The following is a 16142-nucleotide window of genomic DNA, read 5'->3' on the forward strand; positions in this document are numbered from 1 at the left end:
GTTGCTACACGTGCACTGCCGGCCCAGTTGATTGCGGTGTTGCTGCAGCTGTTGGCAACGATAGGCAGCACTCCTTGTCGTTAAAGTTCAGTGCCTCGGAGGCACCGGGACACAGCAACTTGTGAGGCCAGGCCGACGCTAGTCTGTAGAACATGATGCGAGCGTCCTAGTGGGGACCCGCGAGTGCTGCGTTCTCGGTTCTTCTCAAGGGAATCCAGCTATACGTTCTTGTGGATCGTGCATCTCAAGCGCGCAAGCCACGCGGCAGCATTATCGCGGGAAAAGCAAAATGATGCATCGGCCGGGAATCGAACCCGGGCCGCCCGCGTGGCAGGCGAGCATTCTACCACTGAACCACCGATGCCCGGGCCAGCGGTAACTTGACGCTGCTTCCCGAGCAGATGTCTCAAGGGAAAGTGGGACTGCCGTCAAGCGCCGTAGCATTCTGTGGAAAAGATGCTGCAGACGCTGAATCCTGCACTGCACTGCTTAAAAATGCCGCCAGAACGCGGTCCTCTGCGTACTCTTGCGTCGACGGCGCCCAACTCTTGCCAAAGGATGCGAAATGTGCGCGGATACGCTGTCCGAATGCGTCTGGATGTGCTCCCCTAGCCCGCCTCGAAATGCGCCTGCCAGGTACGATCACCTTCGGCCGCTGCCGACTGGCGGGAAGCCGACACAGCGCGGACGCGCGGCGCTCGCTTGTGCGGTGGTGGTGTAATGGTCAGCATAGTTGCCTTCCAAGCAGTTGATCCGGGTTCGATTCCCGGCCACCGCAGCAGGCTTTTAATTTCGCGTATGAGTACTTTTGCCACGCGCTCTTAAATTATTGTTTTTTCGCCCTCTTACTCGCTGCACACCAGCCCTTAGTGTGTCTCGACTTGTCTCGACTTTGCTCAGCTGACGCGAGAGCTGACGCTCTCAAATCGGCCTATATCAAAACGACAAGCACGAGAAACGACTGAGAGAGGTAAGGAGAGGCGAGGCGATGGACACACAGCACGCCCCCTTCATTTCACGGTGGCGTCTCCCTGACCGAATCGGGCTGTAGCTCCGAAAAGAAAGGAGAAACAAAAATAGGAAGTAAAAGTGCCAATAGTGCCCTGTGTTCCCATGCGCTCACCCGCCCAAGTACTAACAAGGGCCAAAGTTGTTACGCATCGGCAATCGGACATTTTCTTTCATTTTCTCTTTATCGGCTGAGAACCAGTGTATTCAAGATATTATGGCCATTGCCGAGTGAATGCTGTAGCGCTTCCCGACGAGTCGGGTTCGGATCCTCTATCAACTTCCACGCAGGGTGATGATCTTTTGGTCATCACACTCGCCAGCTGAAATCGGCGCTGCCTTGTCGTAGTAGTAAAAGAGTAGTGGCCCGTGGGGGGATCGAACCCACGACCTTCGCGTTATTAGCACGACGCTCTAACCAACTGAGCTAACGGGCCTCGGCATATGCAGATGCTCAGCCCTACGCTGGAAACAGGTGGCATGAAGCCATACACCATTTCTATGGTCGTCGTGTGTCTGCTTCCCTAGTCTATATTCTGCTGACGGTCACGAAACAGTAGCTATATTGCGAGCAGGACGGGAAACGGCCGCTCGGACAGCTCAAACTTGTCACGATTCGTGTGGAAAAAATTCCGTTCCGGTACCGGGAATCGAACCCGGGCCTCCTGGGTGAAAGCCAGGTATCCTAGCCACTAGACCACACCGGATGTGGCCGTTCCGTTAGACCGTTCGTACGGTCGCTTGTCGCATTTCGTGTCGAGTGCCGCGTCGGCGCCCCTCTCTCTTTGCGGGCATCTTTGCACATACTGACTGGCAAGGCGCGCACCTCAAACGTCGCAGAGCAATGCTTTTGGCTTCATGCTCTGCTGGGAGAAGAGGGAAAGGGAAGCTGTAAGTAGCAATAACAGGAAGTAAACATTTTCCCGCTGAAGCGTTGTGGATAACAAACAAGAAATACGTTGGCGCCCTAGCTACAGCACCACCATCAGTCACAGAAAATTAAATGCCCCGGGTGAGGATCGAACTCACGACCTTAAGATTATGAGACTTACGCGCTGCCTACTGCGCTACCGAGGCACGGGTGAACCGCTTGTCCTGGAAACTGGGTAAATAGCCTGCCCAATATTAGGCGTAGAGACACTGTACTTCCTCGATAACGTGTTCTGTTGCTACACGTGCACTGCCGGCCCAGTTGATTGCGGTGTTGCTGCAGCTGTTGGCAACGATAGGCAGCACTCCTTGTCGTTAAAGTTCAGTGCCTCGGAGGCACCGGGACACAGCAACTTGTGAGGCCAGGCCGACGCTAGTCTGTAGAACATGATGCGAGCGTCCTAGTGGGGACCCGCGAGTGCTGCGTTCTCGGTTCTTCTCAAGGGAATCCAGCTATACGTTCTTGTGGATCGTGCATCTCAAGCGCGCAAGCCACGCGGCAGCATTATCGCGGGAAAAGCAAAATGATGCATCGGCCGGGAATCGAACCCGGGCCGCCCGCGTGGCAGGCGAGCATTCTACCACTGAACCACCGATGCCCGGGCCAGCGGTAACTTGACGCTGCTTCCCGAGCAGATGTCTCAAGGGAAAGTGGGACTGCCGTCAAGCGCCGTAGCATTCTGTGGAAAAGATGCTGCAGACGCTGAATCCTGCACTGCACTGCTTAAAAATGCCGCCAGAACGCGGTCCTCTGCGTACTCTTGCGTCGACGGCGCCCAACTCTTGCCAAAGGATGCGAAATGTGCGCGGATACGCTGTCCGAATGCGTCTGGATGTGCTCCCCTAGCCCGCCTCGAAATGCGCCTGCCAGGTACGATCACCTTCGGCCGCTGCCGACTGGCGGGAAGCCGACACAGCGCGGACGCGCGGCGCTCGCTTGTGCGGTGGTGGTGTAATGGTCAGCATAGTTGCCTTCCAAGCAGTTGATCCGGGTTCGATTCCCGGCCACCGCAGCAGGCTTTTAATTTCGCGTATGAGTACTTTTGCCACGCGCTCTTAAATTATTGTTTTTTCGCCCTCTTACTCGCTGCACACCAGCCCTTAGTGTGTCTCGACTTGTCTCGACTTTGCTCAGCTGACGCGAGAGCTGACGCTCTCAAATCGGCCTATATCAAAACGACAAGCACGAGAAACGACTGAGAGAGGTAAGGAGAGGCGAGGCGATGGACACACAGCACGCCCCCTTCATTTCACGGTGGCGTCTCCCTGACCGAATCGGGCTGTAGCTCCGAAAAGAAAGGAGAAACAAAAATAGGAAGTAAAAGTGCCAATAGTGCCCTGTGTTCCCATGCGCTCACCCGCCCAAGTACTAACAAGGGCCAAAGTTGTTACGCATCGGCAATCGGACATTTTCTTTCATTTTCTCTTTATCGGCTGAGAACCAGTGTATTCAAGATATTATGGCCATTGCCGAGTGAATGCTGTAGCGCTTCCCGACGAGTCGGGTTCGGATCCTCTATCAACTTCCACGCAGGGTGATGATCTTTTGGTCATCACACTCGCCAGCTGAAATCGGCGCTGCCTTGTCGTAGTAGTAAAAGAGTAGTGGCCCGTGGGGGGATCGAACCCACGACCTTCGCGTTATTAGCACGACGCTCTAACCAACTGAGCTAACGGGCCTCGGCATATGCAGATGCTCAGCCCTACGCTGGAAACAGGTGGCATGAAGCCATACACCATTTCTATGGTCGTCGTGTGTCTGCTTCCCTAGTCTATATTCTGCTGACGGTCACGAAACAGTAGCTATATTGCGAGCAGGACGGGAAACGGCCGCTCGGACAGCTCAAACTTGTCACGATTCGTGTGGAAAAAATTCCGTTCCGGTACCGGGAATCGAACCCGGGCCTCCTGGGTGAAAGCCAGGTATCCTAGCCACTAGACCACACCGGATGTGGCCGTTCCGTTAGACCGTTCGTACGGTCGCTTGTCGCATTTCGTGTCGAGTGCCGCGTCGGCGCCCCTCTCTCTTTGCGGGCATCTTTGCACATACTGACTGGCAAGGCGCGCACCTCAAACGTCGCAGAGCAATGCTTTTGGCTTCATGCTCTGCTGGGAGAAGAGGGAAAGGGAAGCTGTAAGTAGCAATAACAGGAAGTAAACATTTTCCCGCTGAAGCGTTGTGGATAACAAACAAGAAATACGTTGGCGCCCTAGCTACAGCACCACCATCAGTCACAGAAAATTAAATGCCCCGGGTGAGGATCGAACTCACGACCTTAAGATTATGAGACTTACGCGCTGCCTACTGCGCTACCGAGGCACGGGTGAACCGCTTGTCCTGGAAACTGGGTAAATAGCCTGCCCAATATTAGGCGTAGAGACACTGTACTTCCTCGATAACGTGTTCTGTTGCTACACGTGCACTGCCGGCCCAGTTGATTGCGGTGTTGCTGCAGCTGTTGGCAACGATAGGCAGCACTCCTTGTCGTTAAAGTTCAGTGCCTCGGAGGCACCGGGACACAGCAACTTGTGAGGCCAGGCCGACGCTAGTCTGTAGAACATGATGCGAGCGTCCTAGTGGGGACCCGCGAGTGCTGCGTTCTCGGTTCTTCTCAAGGGAATCCAGCTATACGTTCTTGTGGATCGTGCATCTCAAGCGCGCAAGCCACGCGGCAGCATTATCGCGGGAAAAGCAAAATGATGCATCGGCCGGGAATCGAACCCGGGCCGCCCGCGTGGCAGGCGAGCATTCTACCACTGAACCACCGATGCCCTTGCCAGCGGTAACTTGACGCTGCTTCCCGAGCAGATGTCTCAAGGGAAAGTGGGACTGCCGTCAAGCGCCGTAGCATTCTGTGGAAAAGATGCTGCAGACGCTGAATCCTGCACTGCACTGCTTAAAAATGCCGCCAGAACGCGGTCCTCTGCGTACTCTTGCGTCGCCGGCGCCCAACTCTTGCCAAAGGATGCGAAATGTGCGCGGATACGCTGTCCGAATGCGTCTGGATGTGCTCCCCTAGCCCGCCTCGAAATGCGCCTGCCAGGTACGATCACCTTCGGCCGCTGCCGACTGGCGGGAAGCCGACACAGCGCGGACGCGCGGCGCTCGCTTGTGCGGTGGTGGTGTAATGGTCAGCATAGTTGCCTTCCAAGCAGTTGATCCGGGTTCGATTCCCGGCCACCGCAGCAGGCTTTTAATTTCGCGTATGAGTACTTTTGCCACGCGCTCTTAAATTATTGTTTTTTCGCCCTCTTACTCGCTGCACACCAGCCCTTAGTGTGTCTCGACTTGTCTCGACTTTGCTCAGCTGACGCGAGAGCTGACGCTCTCAAATCGGCCTATATCAAAACGACAAGCACGAGAAACGACTGAGAGAGGTAAGGAGAGGCGAGGCGATGGACACACAGCACGCCCCCTTCATTTCACGGTGGCGTCTCCCTGACCGAATCGGGCTGTAGCTCCGAAAAGAAAGGAGAAACAAAAATAGGAAGTAAAAGTGCCAATAGTGCCCTGTGTTCCCATGCGCTCACCCGCCCAAGTACTAACAAGGGCCAAAGTTGTTACGCATCGGCAATCGGACATTTTCTTTCATTTTCTCTTTATCGGCTGAGAACCAGTGTATTCAAGATATTATGGCCATTGCCGAGTGAATGCTGTAGCGCTTCCCGACGAGTCGGGTTCGGATCCTCTATCAACTTCCACGCAGGGTGATGATCTTTTGGTCATCACACTCGCCAGCTGAAATCGGCGCTGCCTTGTCGTAGTAGTAAAAGAGTAGTGGCCCGTGGGGGGATCGAACCCACGACCTTCGCGTTATTAGCACGACGCTCTAACCAACTGAGCTAACGGGCCTCGGCATATGCAGATGCTCAGCCCTACGCTGGAAACAGGTGGCATGAAGCCATACACCATTTCTATGGTCGTCGTGTGTCTGCTTCCCTAGTCTATATTCTGCTGACGGTCACGAAACAGTAGCTATATTGCGAGCAGGACGGGAAACGGCCGCTCGGACAGCTCAAACTTGTCACGATTCGTGTGGAAAAAATTCCGTTCCGGTACCGGGAATCGAACCCGGGCCTCCTGGGTGAAAGCCAGGTATCCTAGCCACTAGACCACACCGGATGTGGCCGTTCCGTTAGACCGTTCGTACGGTCGCTTGTCGCATTTCGTGTCGAGTGCCGCGTCGGCGCCCCTCTCTCTTTGCGGGCATCTTTGCACATACTGACTGGCAAGGCGCGCACCTCAAACGTCGCAGAGCAATGCTTTTGGCTTCATGCTCTGCTGGGAGAAGAGGGAAAGGGAAGCTGTAAGTAGCAATAACAGGAAGTAAACATTTTCCCGCTGAAGCGTTGTGGATAACAAACAAGAAATACGTTGGCGCCCTAGCTACAGCACCACCATCAGTCACAGAAAATTAAATGCCCCGGGTGAGGATCGAACTCACGACCTTAAGATTATGAGACTTACGCGCTGCCTACTGCGCTACCGAGGCACGGGTGAACCGCTTGTCCTGGAAACTGGGTAAATAGCCTGCCCAATATTAGGCGTAGAGACACTGTACTTCCTCGATAACGTGTTCTGTTGCTACACGTGCACTGCCGGCCCAGTTGATTGCGGTGTTGCTGCAGCTGTTGGCAACGATAGGCAGCACTCCTTGTCGTTAAAGTTCAGTGCCTCGGAGGCACCGGGACACAGCAACTTGTGAGGCCAGGCCGACGCTAGTCTGTAGAACATGATGCGAGCGTCCTAGTGGGGACCCGCGAGTGCTGCGTTCTCGGTTCTTCTCAAGGGAATCCAGCTATACGTTCTTGTGGATCGTGCATCTCAAGCGCGCAAGCCACGCGGCAGCATTATCGCGGGAAAAGCAAAATGATGCATCGGCCGGGAATCGAACCCGGGCCGCCCGCGTGGCAGGCGAGCATTCTACCACTGAACCACCGATGCCCTTGCCAGCGGTAACTTGACGCTGCTTCCCGAGCAGATGTCTCAAGGGAAAGTGGGACTGCCGTCAAGCGCCGTAGCATTCTGTGGAAAAGATGCTGCAGACGCTGAATCCTGCACTGCACTGCTTAAAAATGCCGCCAGAACGCGGTCCTCTGCGTACTCTTGCGTCGCCGGCGCCCAACTCTTGCCAAAGGATGCGAAATGTGCGCGGATACGCTGTCCGAATGCGTCTGGATGTGCTCCCCTAGCCCGCCTCGAAATGCGCCTGCCAGGTACGATCACCTTCGGCCGCTGCCGACTGGCGGGAAGCCGACACAGCGCGGACGCGCGGCGCTCGCTTGTGCGGTGGTGGTGTAATGGTCAGCATAGTTGCCTTCCAAGCAGTTGATCCGGGTTCGATTCCCGGCCACCGCAGCAGGCTTTTAATTTCGCGTATGAGTACTTTTGCCACGCGCTCTTAAATTATTGTTTTTTCGCCCTCTTACTCGCTGCACACCAGCCCTTAGTGTGTCTCGACTTGTCTCGACTTTGCTCAGCTGACGCGAGAGCTGACGCTCTCAAATCGGCCTATATCAAAACGACAAGCACGAGAAACGACTGAGAGAGGTAAGGAGAGGCGAGGCGATGGACACACAGCACGCCCCCTTCATTTCACGGTGGCGTCTCCCTGACCGAATCGGGCTGTAGCTCCGAAAAGAAAGGAGAAACAAAAATAGGAAGTAAAAGTGCCAATAGTGCCCTGTGTTCCCATGCGCTCACCCGCCCAAGTACTAACAAGGGCCAAAGTTGTTACGCATCGGCAATCGGACATTTTCTTTCATTTTCTCTTTATCGGCTGAGAACCAGTGTATTCAAGATATTATGGCCATTGCCGAGTGAATGCTGTAGCGCTTCCCGACGAGTCGGGTTCGGATCCTCTATCAACTTCCACGCAGGGTGATGATCTTTTGGTCATCACACTCGCCAGCTGAAATCGGCGCTGCCTTGTCGTAGTAGTAAAAGAGTAGTGGCCCGTGGGGGGATCGAACCCACGACCTTCGCGTTATTAGCACGACGCTCTAACCAACTGAGCTAACGGGCCTCGGCATATGCAGATGCTCAGCCCTACGCTGGAAACAGGTGGCATGAAGCCATACACCATTTCTATGGTCGTCGTGTGTCTGCTTCCCTAGTCTATATTCTGCTGACGGTCACGAAACAGTAGCTATATTGCGAGCAGGACGGGAAACGGCCGCTCGGACAGCTCAAACTTGTCACGATTCGTGTGGAAAAAATTCCGTTCCGGTACCGGGAATCGAACCCGGGCCTCCTGGGTGAAAGCCAGGTATCCTAGCCACTAGACCACACCGGATGTGGCCGTTCCGTTAGACCGTTCGTACGGTCGCTTGTCGCATTTCGTGTCGAGTGCCGCGTCGGCGCCCCTCTCTCTTTGCGGGCATCTTTGCACATACTGACTGGCAAGGCGCGCACCTCAAACGTCGCAGAGCAATGCTTTTGGCTTCATGCTCTGCTGGGAGAAGAGGGAAAGGGAAGCTGTAAGTAGCAATAACAGGAAGTAAACATTTTCCCGCTGAAGCGTTGTGGATAACAAACAAGAAATACGTTGGCGCCCTAGCTACAGCACCACCATCAGTCACAGAAAATTAAATGCCCCGGGTGAGGATCGAACTCACGACCTTAAGATTATGAGACTTACGCGCTGCCTACTGCGCTACCGAGGCACGGGTGAACCGCTTGTCCTGGAAACTGGGTAAATAGCCTGCCCAATATTAGGCGTAGAGACACTGTACTTCCTCGATAACGTGTTCTGTTGCTACACGTGCACTGCCGGCCCAGTTGATTGCGGTGTTGCTGCAGCTGTTGGCAACGATAGGCAGCACTCCTTGTCGTTAAAGTTCAGTGCCTCGGAGGCACCGGGACACAGCAACTTGTGAGGCCAGGCCGACGCTAGTCTGTAGAACATGATGCGAGCGTCCTAGTGGGGACCCGCGAGTGCTGCGTTCTCGGTTCTTCTCAAGGGAATCCAGCTATACGTTCTTGTGGATCGTGCATCTCAAGCGCGCAAGCCACGCGGCAGCATTATCGCGGGAAAAGCAAAATGATGCATCGGCCGGGAATCGAACCCGGGCCGCCCGCGTGGCAGGCGAGCATTCTACCACTGAACCACCGATGCCCGGGCCAGCGGTAACTTGACGCTGCTTCCCGAGCAGATGTCTCAAGGGAAAGTGGGACTGCCGTCAAGCGCCGTAGCATTCTGTGGAAAAGATGCTGCAGACGCTGAATCCTGCACTGCACTGCTTAAAAATGCCGCCAGAACGCGGTCCTCTGCGTACTCTTGCGTCGACGGCGCCCAACTCTTGCCAAAGGATGCGAAATGTGCGCGGATACGCTGTCCGAATGCGTCTGGATGTGCTCCCCTAGCCCGCCTCGAAATGCGCCTGCCAGGTACGATCACCTTCGGCCGCTGCCGACTGGCGGGAAGCCGACACAGCGCGGACGCGCGGCGCTCGCTTGTGCGGTGGTGGTGTAATGGTCAGCATAGTTGCCTTCCAAGCAGTTGATCCGGGTTCGATTCCCGGCCACCGCAGCAGGCTTTTAATTTCGCGTATGAGTACTTTTGCCACGCGCTCTTAAATTATTGTTTTTTCGCCCTCTTACTCGCTGCACACCAGCCCTTAGTGTGTCTCGACTTGTCTCGACTTTGCTCAGCTGACGCGAGAGCTGACGCTCTCAAATCGGCCTATATCAAAACGACAAGCACGAGAAACGACTGAGAGAGGTAAGGAGAGGCGAGGCGATGGACACACAGCACGCCCCCTTCATTTCACGGTGGCGTCTCCCTGACCGAATCGGGCTGTAGCTCCGAAAAGAAAGGAGAAACAAAAATAGGAAGTAAAAGTGCCAATAGTGCCCTGTGTTCCCATGCGCTCACCCGCCCAAGTACTAACAAGGGCCAAAGTTGTTACGCATCGGCAATCGGACATTTTCTTTCATTTTCTCTTTATCGGCTGAGAACCAGTGTATTCAAGATATTATGGCCATTGCCGAGTGAATGCTGTAGCGCTTCCCGACGAGTCGGGTTCGGATCCTCTATCAACTTCCACGCAGGGTGATGATCTTTTGGTCATCACACTCGCCAGCTGAAATCGGCGCTGCCTTGTCGTAGTAGTAAAAGAGTAGTGGCCCGTGGGGGGATCGAACCCACGACCTTCGCGTTATTAGCACGACGCTCTAACCAACTGAGCTAACGGGCCTCGGCATATGCAGATGCTCAGCCCTACGCTGGAAACAGGTGGCATGAAGCCATACACCATTTCTATGGTCGTCGTGTGTCTGCTTCCCTAGTCTATATTCTGCTGACGGTCACGAAACAGTAGCTATATTGCGAGCAGGACGGGAAACGGCCGCTCGGACAGCTCAAACTTGTCACGATTCGTGTGGAAAAAATTCCGTTCCGGTACCGGGAATCGAACCCGGGCCTCCTGGGTGAAAGCCAGGTATCCTAGCCACTAGACCACACCGGATGTGGCCGTTCCGTTAGACCGTTCGTACGGTCGCTTGTCGCATTTCGTGTCGAGTGCCGCGTCGGCGCCCCTCTCTCTTTGCGGGCATCTTTGCACATACTGACTGGCAAGGCGCGCACCTCAAACGTCGCAGAGCAATGCTTTTGGCTTCATGCTCTGCTGGGAGAAGAGGGAAAGGGAAGCTGTAAGTAGCAATAACAGGAAGTAAACATTTTCCCGCTGAAGCGTTGTGGATAACAAACAAGAAATACGTTGGCGCCCTAGCTACAGCACCACCATCAGTCACAGAAAATTAAATGCCCCGGGTGAGGATCGAACTCACGACCTTAAGATTATGAGACTTACGCGCTGCCTACTGCGCTACCGAGGCAGGTGATGGCCACGCATTCTGGAATCTCGGTAAGTACCAAATACCAGTGGTAGAGAGTCTGCACTTCCTGGCTCATTTTTTTCTGTTGCTACACGTGCATTCCCGGCGCGACAGGCAACTTGCGATGCTAGGCCGACGCCAGTATGTACAATAGCGCACAACAGTTCAAACGAGCAGTCGTGCGCGCTGCATGTTTGGTTATTCCCACACGGAAATCCCGCGGTTCAGTCTCATGGCTCACGCAGTTCGAGTGCGAAAGACACGCAGCACCACTATCGGAGAAAAAACAAAACGATGCATCGGCCGGGAATCGAACCCGGGCCGCCCGCGTGGCAGGCGAGCATTCTACCACTGAACCACCGATGCTCAGCTAGTTCACAGCTTCCTGGTGCTTTCCGCGGCAGACGTCTGAGGGGAAAGTGGGACTGCCGTCCAGCGCCGTCGCATCCTCTCGAGAGAATGCTACACACGCTGAATCCTGAACTGCACTGCACTGCTTAAAAATGACGCCCGAACGCGATCGCCTAAGTACTCTTGCGGCGCACGCACGCGACGACTCTTGCCAAAGGACGCGAAATGTGCGTAGAGACGCTGTCTGGATGCGCTCGCCTACCCCGTAATGCGCCTACAGCTACGACCACCTTGAGCCGCCGCCGACAGGCGGGAAGCAGACACAGCGCGGCGTGCGCGGACGGAAACCGTGCGGTGGTGGTGTAATGGTCAGCATAGTTGCCTTCCAAGCAGTTGATCCGGGTTCGATTCCCGGCCACCGCAGCCGTCTTTTACTTTTGCGTATGAGTACTTTTGCCACGCGTCTTTAAATTAATGTTTCTTTCCCCCTCTTACTCGCTGCAGGCCACCCTATAGTGTGTGCGTCGATTCCCCTTGAGTCTCGACTTGTCTCGACTTTGCTCAGCTGACGCGAGAGCTGACGCTCTCCAATCGGCCTATATCAAGAGGACAAGCACGCGAAACGACTGAGAGAGGTATGGCGAGGCGGTCACCACATTACTTATGCCTCAAGTAAATACCTGCTGCCTGTTATCATGTATTGTCTGATGTTACATGTTCTGTCAGACAAATTCAGTTTTATTACTAGTACACTTCTTTTTTTTTTTTTTTTTTTTTCTTTGTTGAAAATTTTACAACACGCTCCTTCATTTCACTGTGGCCGCACGGCGCGACTTGGCATACCGAGAGGCAAAACGTGGCGCCAGTGCCCTTGACCGAATAGCGCTGCAGCTCCGAAACCGAAGAGGAAAGAGAAATACGAATTGAAACTGTCGGCAGTGCCCTGTGTTCGCAGGCGGTCACCCGCCCAAGCACTGACGACGCCCAGCTTCGCGCAGTAGCGGTGATCGGACGAGGAACTGTGTGTTCACCGTGCTGTGACCAGTGAAGTGTTTTAGCGCGTCCCGACAAGTCGCGTTCTGGTCCCCTATCAGCTCCCACACAATGTGACGATTTCTTTGTTAGCATACTTCCCCGCCGAAATCGGCGTTGCCTTTTTGAAAGAGTGAAATCGTAGTGGCCCGTGGGGGGATCGAACCCACGACCTTCCCGTTATTAGCACGACGCTCTAACCGACTGAGCTAACGGGCCTCGGTGCAGACAGTCTTCCATCGCTTCGCGGGAATAGCTCTGCGTATTGCCATGTAACATTTCTATGGTAGCAGCCCAACAGTGGACCAGCGTCTCTTCTCCCTTTATTCCGCTGCTCGTAGTAATTTCATTGCGTGCCCGTTTCTCTCGACTGTTTTCAGCTGACGTTTATGAACCAGTAGCTATAATGCGAGGAGGACGTGAAACAGCCTTTCGCAGGGTCAAAACTTGTCGTGACTTTTGCCGAAAAATTCCGTTCCGGTACCGGGAATCGAACCCGGGCCTCCTGGGTGAAAGCCAGGTATCCTAGCCACTAGACCACACCGGACGCGCGCATTTCCTTCGGGGTTTACACCCGGTCCACTCGCTTTCCGTGTCGCACTTTCCCTGTTTGCGAGCATCTTTTCGCGCGCCCATGGCGAGGCGCGCATGGCAAAAGTCACAATCCATTGCTTTATGCCTCGTTGTTACAGGGGTAGGAGGAAAAGCAAAGCTGTAAGTAGTAATATTTATTTACTTATTTCGCAAGTAAATACCTGCTGCCTGTCATCATACAGCAGGTCATACATTGTGTGACTTTACACGTTATATCGTACGAAATTCAGTTTTATTACTAGTACTTTTTTCCTTGAAAATTTTACATAAGAACTGCAAGTAGTAATAACGGGAAGTAAACATTATCACGCTGAGTCGTTGAAGCCTTGAGGATAACAATGTACAAAGTGTTTCGCTCCTTCGCAAACCCCAGAGCCGTCGATTTAGGTGTGGACGAAAGTAAATTAAATGCCCCGGGTGAGGATCGAACTCACGACCTTAAGATTATGAGACTTACGCGCTGCCTACTGCGCTACCGAGGCAGGTGATGGCCACGCATTCTGGAATCTCGGTAAGTACCAAATACCAGTGGTAGAGAGTCTGCACTTCCTGGCTCATTTTTTTCTGTTGCTACACGTGCATTCCCGGCGCGACAGGCAACTTGCGATGCTAGGCCGACGCCAGTATGTACAATAGCGCACAACAGTTCAAACGAGCAGTCGTGCGCGCTGCATGTTTGGTTATTCCCACACGGAAATCCCGCGGTTCAGTCTCATGGCTCACGCAGTTCGAGTGCGAAAGACACGCAGCACCACTATCGGAGAAAAAACAAAATGATGCATCGGCCGGGAATCGAACCCGGGCCGCCCGCGTGGCAGGCGAGCATTCTACCACTGAACCACCGATGCTCAGCTAGTTCACAGCTTCCTGGTGCTTTCCGCGGCAGACGTCTGAGGGGAAAGTGGGACTGCCGTCCAGCGCCGTCGCATCCTCTCGAGAGAATGCTACACACGCTGAATCCTGAACTGCACTGCACTGCTTAAAAATGACGCCCGAACGCGATCGCCTAAGTACTCTTGCGGCGCACGCACGCGACGACTCTTGCCAAAGGACGCGAAATGTGCGTAGAGACGCTGTCTGGATGCGCTCGCCTACCCCGTAATGCGCCTACAGCTACGACCACCTTGAGCCGCCGCCGACAGGCGGGAAGCAGACACAGCGCGGCGTGCGCGGACGGAAACCGTGCGGTGGTGGTGTAATGGTCAGCATAGTTGCCTTCCAAGCAGTTGATCCGGGTTCGATTCCCGGCCACCGCAGCCGTCTTTTACTTTTGCGTATGAGTACTTTTGCCACGCGTCTTTAAATTAATGTTTCTTTCCCCCTCTTACTCGCTGCAGGCCACCCTATAGTGTGTGCGTCGATTCCCCTTGAGTCTCGACTTGTCTCGACTTTGCTCAGCTGACGCGAGAGCTGACACTCTCCAATCGGCCTATATCAAGAGGACAAGCACGCGAAACGACTGAGAGAGGTATGGCGAGGCGGTCACCACATTACTTATGCCTCAAGTAAATACCTGCTGCCTGTTATCATGTATTGTCTGATGTTACATGTTCTGTCAGACAAATTCAGTTTTATTACTAGTACACTTCTTTTTTTTTTTTTTTTTTTTTCTTTGTTGAAAATTTTACAACACGCTCCTTCATTTCACTGTGGCCGCACGGCGCGACTTGGCATACCGAGAGGCAAAACGTGGCGCCAGTGCCCTTGACCGAATAGCGCTGCAGCTCCGAAACCGAAGAGGAAAGAGAAATACGAATTGAAACTGTCGGCAGTGCCCTGTGTTCGCAGGCGGTCACCCGCCCAAGCACTGACAACGCCCAGCTTCGCGCAGTAGCGGTGATCGGACGAGGAACTGTGTGTTCACCGTGCTGTGACCAGTGAAGTGTTTTAGCGCGTCCCGACAAGTCGCGTTCTGGTCCCCTATCAGCTCCCACACAATGTGACGATTTCTTTGTTAGCATACTTCCCCGCCGAAATCGGCGTTGCCTTTTTGAAAGAGTGAAATCGTAGTGGCCCGTGGGGGGATCGAACCCACGACCTTCCCGTTATTAGCACGACGCTCTAACCGACTGAGCTAACGGGCCTCGGTGCAGACAGTCTTCCATCGCTTCGCGGGAATAGCTCTGCGTATTGCCATGTAACATTTCTATGGTAGCAGCCCAACAGTGGACCAGCGTCTCTTCTCCCTTTATTCCGCTGCTCGTAGTAATTTCATTGCGTGCCCGTTTCTCTCGACTGTTTTCAGCTGACGTTTATGAACCAGTAGCTATAATGCGAGGAGGACGTGAAACAGCCTTTCGCAGGGTCAAAACTTGTCGTGACTTTTGCCGAAAAATTCCGTTCCGGTACCGGGAATCGAACCCGGGCCTCCTGGGTGAAAGCCAGGTATCCTAGCCACTAGACCACACCGGACGCGCGCATTTCCTTCGGGGTTTACACCCGGTCCACTCGCTTTCCGTGTCGCACTTTCCCTGTTTGCGAGCATCTTTTCGCGCGCCCATGGCGAGGCGCGCATGGCAAAAGTCACAATCCATTGCTTTATGCCTCGTTGTTACAGGGGTAGGAGGAAAAGCAAAGCTGTAAGTAGTAATATTTATTTACTTATTTCGCAAGTAAATACCTGCTGCCTGTCATCATACAGCAGGTCATACATTGTGTGACTTTACACGTTATATCGTACGAAATTCAGTTTTATTACTAGTACTTTTTTCCTTGAAAATTTTACATAAGAACTGCAAGTAGTAATAACGGGAAGTAAACATTATCACGCTGAGTCGTTGAAGCCTTGAGGATAACAATGTACAAAGTGTTTCGCTCCTTCGCAAACCCCAGAGCCGTCGATTTAGGTGTGGACGAAAGTAAATTAAATGCCCCGGGTGAGGATCGAACTCACGACCTTAAGATTATGAGACTTACGCGCTGCCTACTGCGCTACCGAGGCAGGTGATGGCCACGCATTCTGGAATCTCGGTAAGTACCAAATACCAGTGGTAGAGAGTCTGCACTTCCTGGCTCATTTTTTTCTGTTGCTACACGTGCATTCCCGGCGCGACAGGCAACTTGCGATGCTAGGCCGACGCCAGTATGTACAATAGCGCACAACAGTTCAAACGAGCAGTCGTGCGCGCTGCATGTTTGGTTATTCCCACACGGAAATCCCGCGGTTCAGTCTCATGGCTCACGCAGTTCGAGTGCGAAAGACACGCAGCACCACTATCGGAGAAAAAACAAAATGATGCATCGGCCGGGAATCGAACCCGGGCCGCCCGCGTGGCAGGCGAGCATTCTACCACTGAACCACCGATGCTCAGCTAGTTCACAGCTTCCTGGTGCTTTCCGCGGCAGACGTCTGAGGGGAAAGTGGGACTGCCGTCCAGCGCCGTCGCAT

At 53.9% G+C, this 16142-nt stretch overlaps 36 non-coding genes across 36 annotated transcripts; 7 read left to right on the top strand and 29 right to left on the bottom strand.

Moving 5' to 3' along the window:
- Positions 1-293: 293 nt before the first annotated feature.
- On the bottom strand, positions 294-364 carry Trnag-gcc. Its single transcript has one exon. It is a non-coding gene; the product is annotated as a tRNA-Gly (tRNA).
- Positions 365-706: 342 nt separating this feature from the next.
- On the top strand, positions 707-778 carry Trnag-ucc. The gene has a single exon. It is a non-coding gene; the product is annotated as a tRNA-Gly (tRNA).
- Positions 779-1371: 593 nt separating this feature from the next.
- On the bottom strand, positions 1372-1445 carry Trnai-aau. Its single transcript has one exon. It is a non-coding gene; the product is annotated as a tRNA-Ile (tRNA).
- A 198-nt stretch (positions 1446-1643) lies between these two features.
- Positions 1644-1715, bottom strand: Trnae-uuc. The gene has a single exon. It is a non-coding gene; the product is annotated as a tRNA-Glu (tRNA).
- Positions 1716-2012: 297 nt separating this feature from the next.
- On the bottom strand, positions 2013-2085 carry Trnam-cau. The gene has a single exon. It is a non-coding gene; the product is annotated as a tRNA-Met (tRNA).
- Positions 2086-2466: 381 nt separating this feature from the next.
- On the bottom strand, positions 2467-2537 carry Trnag-gcc. Its single transcript has one exon. It is a non-coding gene; the product is annotated as a tRNA-Gly (tRNA).
- Positions 2538-2879: 342 nt separating this feature from the next.
- On the top strand, positions 2880-2951 carry Trnag-ucc. The gene has a single exon. It is a non-coding gene; the product is annotated as a tRNA-Gly (tRNA).
- A 593-nt stretch (positions 2952-3544) lies between these two features.
- On the bottom strand, positions 3545-3618 carry Trnai-aau. Its single transcript has one exon. It is a non-coding gene; the product is annotated as a tRNA-Ile (tRNA).
- Positions 3619-3816: 198 nt separating this feature from the next.
- On the bottom strand, positions 3817-3888 carry Trnae-uuc. The gene has a single exon. It is a non-coding gene; the product is annotated as a tRNA-Glu (tRNA).
- Positions 3889-4185: 297 nt separating this feature from the next.
- Trnam-cau lies at positions 4186-4258 on the bottom strand. Its single transcript has one exon. It is a non-coding gene; the product is annotated as a tRNA-Met (tRNA).
- Positions 4259-4639: 381 nt separating this feature from the next.
- Trnag-gcc lies at positions 4640-4710 on the bottom strand. Its single transcript has one exon. It is a non-coding gene; the product is annotated as a tRNA-Gly (tRNA).
- Positions 4711-5052: 342 nt separating this feature from the next.
- Trnag-ucc lies at positions 5053-5124 on the top strand. The gene has a single exon. It is a non-coding gene; the product is annotated as a tRNA-Gly (tRNA).
- A 593-nt stretch (positions 5125-5717) lies between these two features.
- Positions 5718-5791, bottom strand: Trnai-aau. Its single transcript has one exon. It is a non-coding gene; the product is annotated as a tRNA-Ile (tRNA).
- A 198-nt stretch (positions 5792-5989) lies between these two features.
- Trnae-uuc lies at positions 5990-6061 on the bottom strand. The gene has a single exon. It is a non-coding gene; the product is annotated as a tRNA-Glu (tRNA).
- A 297-nt stretch (positions 6062-6358) lies between these two features.
- Trnam-cau lies at positions 6359-6431 on the bottom strand. The gene has a single exon. It is a non-coding gene; the product is annotated as a tRNA-Met (tRNA).
- A 381-nt stretch (positions 6432-6812) lies between these two features.
- Trnag-gcc lies at positions 6813-6883 on the bottom strand. The gene has a single exon. It is a non-coding gene; the product is annotated as a tRNA-Gly (tRNA).
- A 342-nt stretch (positions 6884-7225) lies between these two features.
- Positions 7226-7297, top strand: Trnag-ucc. The gene has a single exon. It is a non-coding gene; the product is annotated as a tRNA-Gly (tRNA).
- Positions 7298-7890: 593 nt separating this feature from the next.
- Trnai-aau lies at positions 7891-7964 on the bottom strand. Its single transcript has one exon. It is a non-coding gene; the product is annotated as a tRNA-Ile (tRNA).
- Positions 7965-8162: 198 nt separating this feature from the next.
- Positions 8163-8234, bottom strand: Trnae-uuc. Its single transcript has one exon. It is a non-coding gene; the product is annotated as a tRNA-Glu (tRNA).
- A 297-nt stretch (positions 8235-8531) lies between these two features.
- On the bottom strand, positions 8532-8604 carry Trnam-cau. The gene has a single exon. It is a non-coding gene; the product is annotated as a tRNA-Met (tRNA).
- Positions 8605-8985: 381 nt separating this feature from the next.
- On the bottom strand, positions 8986-9056 carry Trnag-gcc. Its single transcript has one exon. It is a non-coding gene; the product is annotated as a tRNA-Gly (tRNA).
- A 342-nt stretch (positions 9057-9398) lies between these two features.
- Positions 9399-9470, top strand: Trnag-ucc. Its single transcript has one exon. It is a non-coding gene; the product is annotated as a tRNA-Gly (tRNA).
- A 593-nt stretch (positions 9471-10063) lies between these two features.
- On the bottom strand, positions 10064-10137 carry Trnai-aau. The gene has a single exon. It is a non-coding gene; the product is annotated as a tRNA-Ile (tRNA).
- Positions 10138-10335: 198 nt separating this feature from the next.
- On the bottom strand, positions 10336-10407 carry Trnae-uuc. The gene has a single exon. It is a non-coding gene; the product is annotated as a tRNA-Glu (tRNA).
- Positions 10408-10704: 297 nt separating this feature from the next.
- Positions 10705-10777, bottom strand: Trnam-cau. The gene has a single exon. It is a non-coding gene; the product is annotated as a tRNA-Met (tRNA).
- Positions 10778-11072: 295 nt separating this feature from the next.
- Trnag-gcc lies at positions 11073-11143 on the bottom strand. The gene has a single exon. It is a non-coding gene; the product is annotated as a tRNA-Gly (tRNA).
- Positions 11144-11479: 336 nt separating this feature from the next.
- Trnag-ucc lies at positions 11480-11551 on the top strand. Its single transcript has one exon. It is a non-coding gene; the product is annotated as a tRNA-Gly (tRNA).
- Positions 11552-12305: 754 nt separating this feature from the next.
- Positions 12306-12379, bottom strand: Trnai-aau. The gene has a single exon. It is a non-coding gene; the product is annotated as a tRNA-Ile (tRNA).
- A 256-nt stretch (positions 12380-12635) lies between these two features.
- On the bottom strand, positions 12636-12707 carry Trnae-uuc. Its single transcript has one exon. It is a non-coding gene; the product is annotated as a tRNA-Glu (tRNA).
- A 456-nt stretch (positions 12708-13163) lies between these two features.
- Positions 13164-13236, bottom strand: Trnam-cau. The gene has a single exon. It is a non-coding gene; the product is annotated as a tRNA-Met (tRNA).
- Positions 13237-13531: 295 nt separating this feature from the next.
- Positions 13532-13602, bottom strand: Trnag-gcc. Its single transcript has one exon. It is a non-coding gene; the product is annotated as a tRNA-Gly (tRNA).
- A 336-nt stretch (positions 13603-13938) lies between these two features.
- Positions 13939-14010, top strand: Trnag-ucc. The gene has a single exon. It is a non-coding gene; the product is annotated as a tRNA-Gly (tRNA).
- A 754-nt stretch (positions 14011-14764) lies between these two features.
- Trnai-aau lies at positions 14765-14838 on the bottom strand. Its single transcript has one exon. It is a non-coding gene; the product is annotated as a tRNA-Ile (tRNA).
- Positions 14839-15094: 256 nt separating this feature from the next.
- Trnae-uuc lies at positions 15095-15166 on the bottom strand. Its single transcript has one exon. It is a non-coding gene; the product is annotated as a tRNA-Glu (tRNA).
- A 456-nt stretch (positions 15167-15622) lies between these two features.
- Positions 15623-15695, bottom strand: Trnam-cau. The gene has a single exon. It is a non-coding gene; the product is annotated as a tRNA-Met (tRNA).
- Positions 15696-15990: 295 nt separating this feature from the next.
- On the bottom strand, positions 15991-16061 carry Trnag-gcc. The gene has a single exon. It is a non-coding gene; the product is annotated as a tRNA-Gly (tRNA).
- Positions 16062-16142: the final 81 nt, after the last annotated feature.

Source organism: Schistocerca americana, unplaced genomic scaffold, assembly GCF_021461395.2.
Source record: "Schistocerca americana isolate TAMUIC-IGC-003095 unplaced genomic scaffold, iqSchAmer2.1 HiC_scaffold_1049, whole genome shotgun sequence".
Taxonomy (NCBI): Eukaryota; Metazoa; Arthropoda; class Insecta; order Orthoptera; family Acrididae; genus Schistocerca; species Schistocerca americana.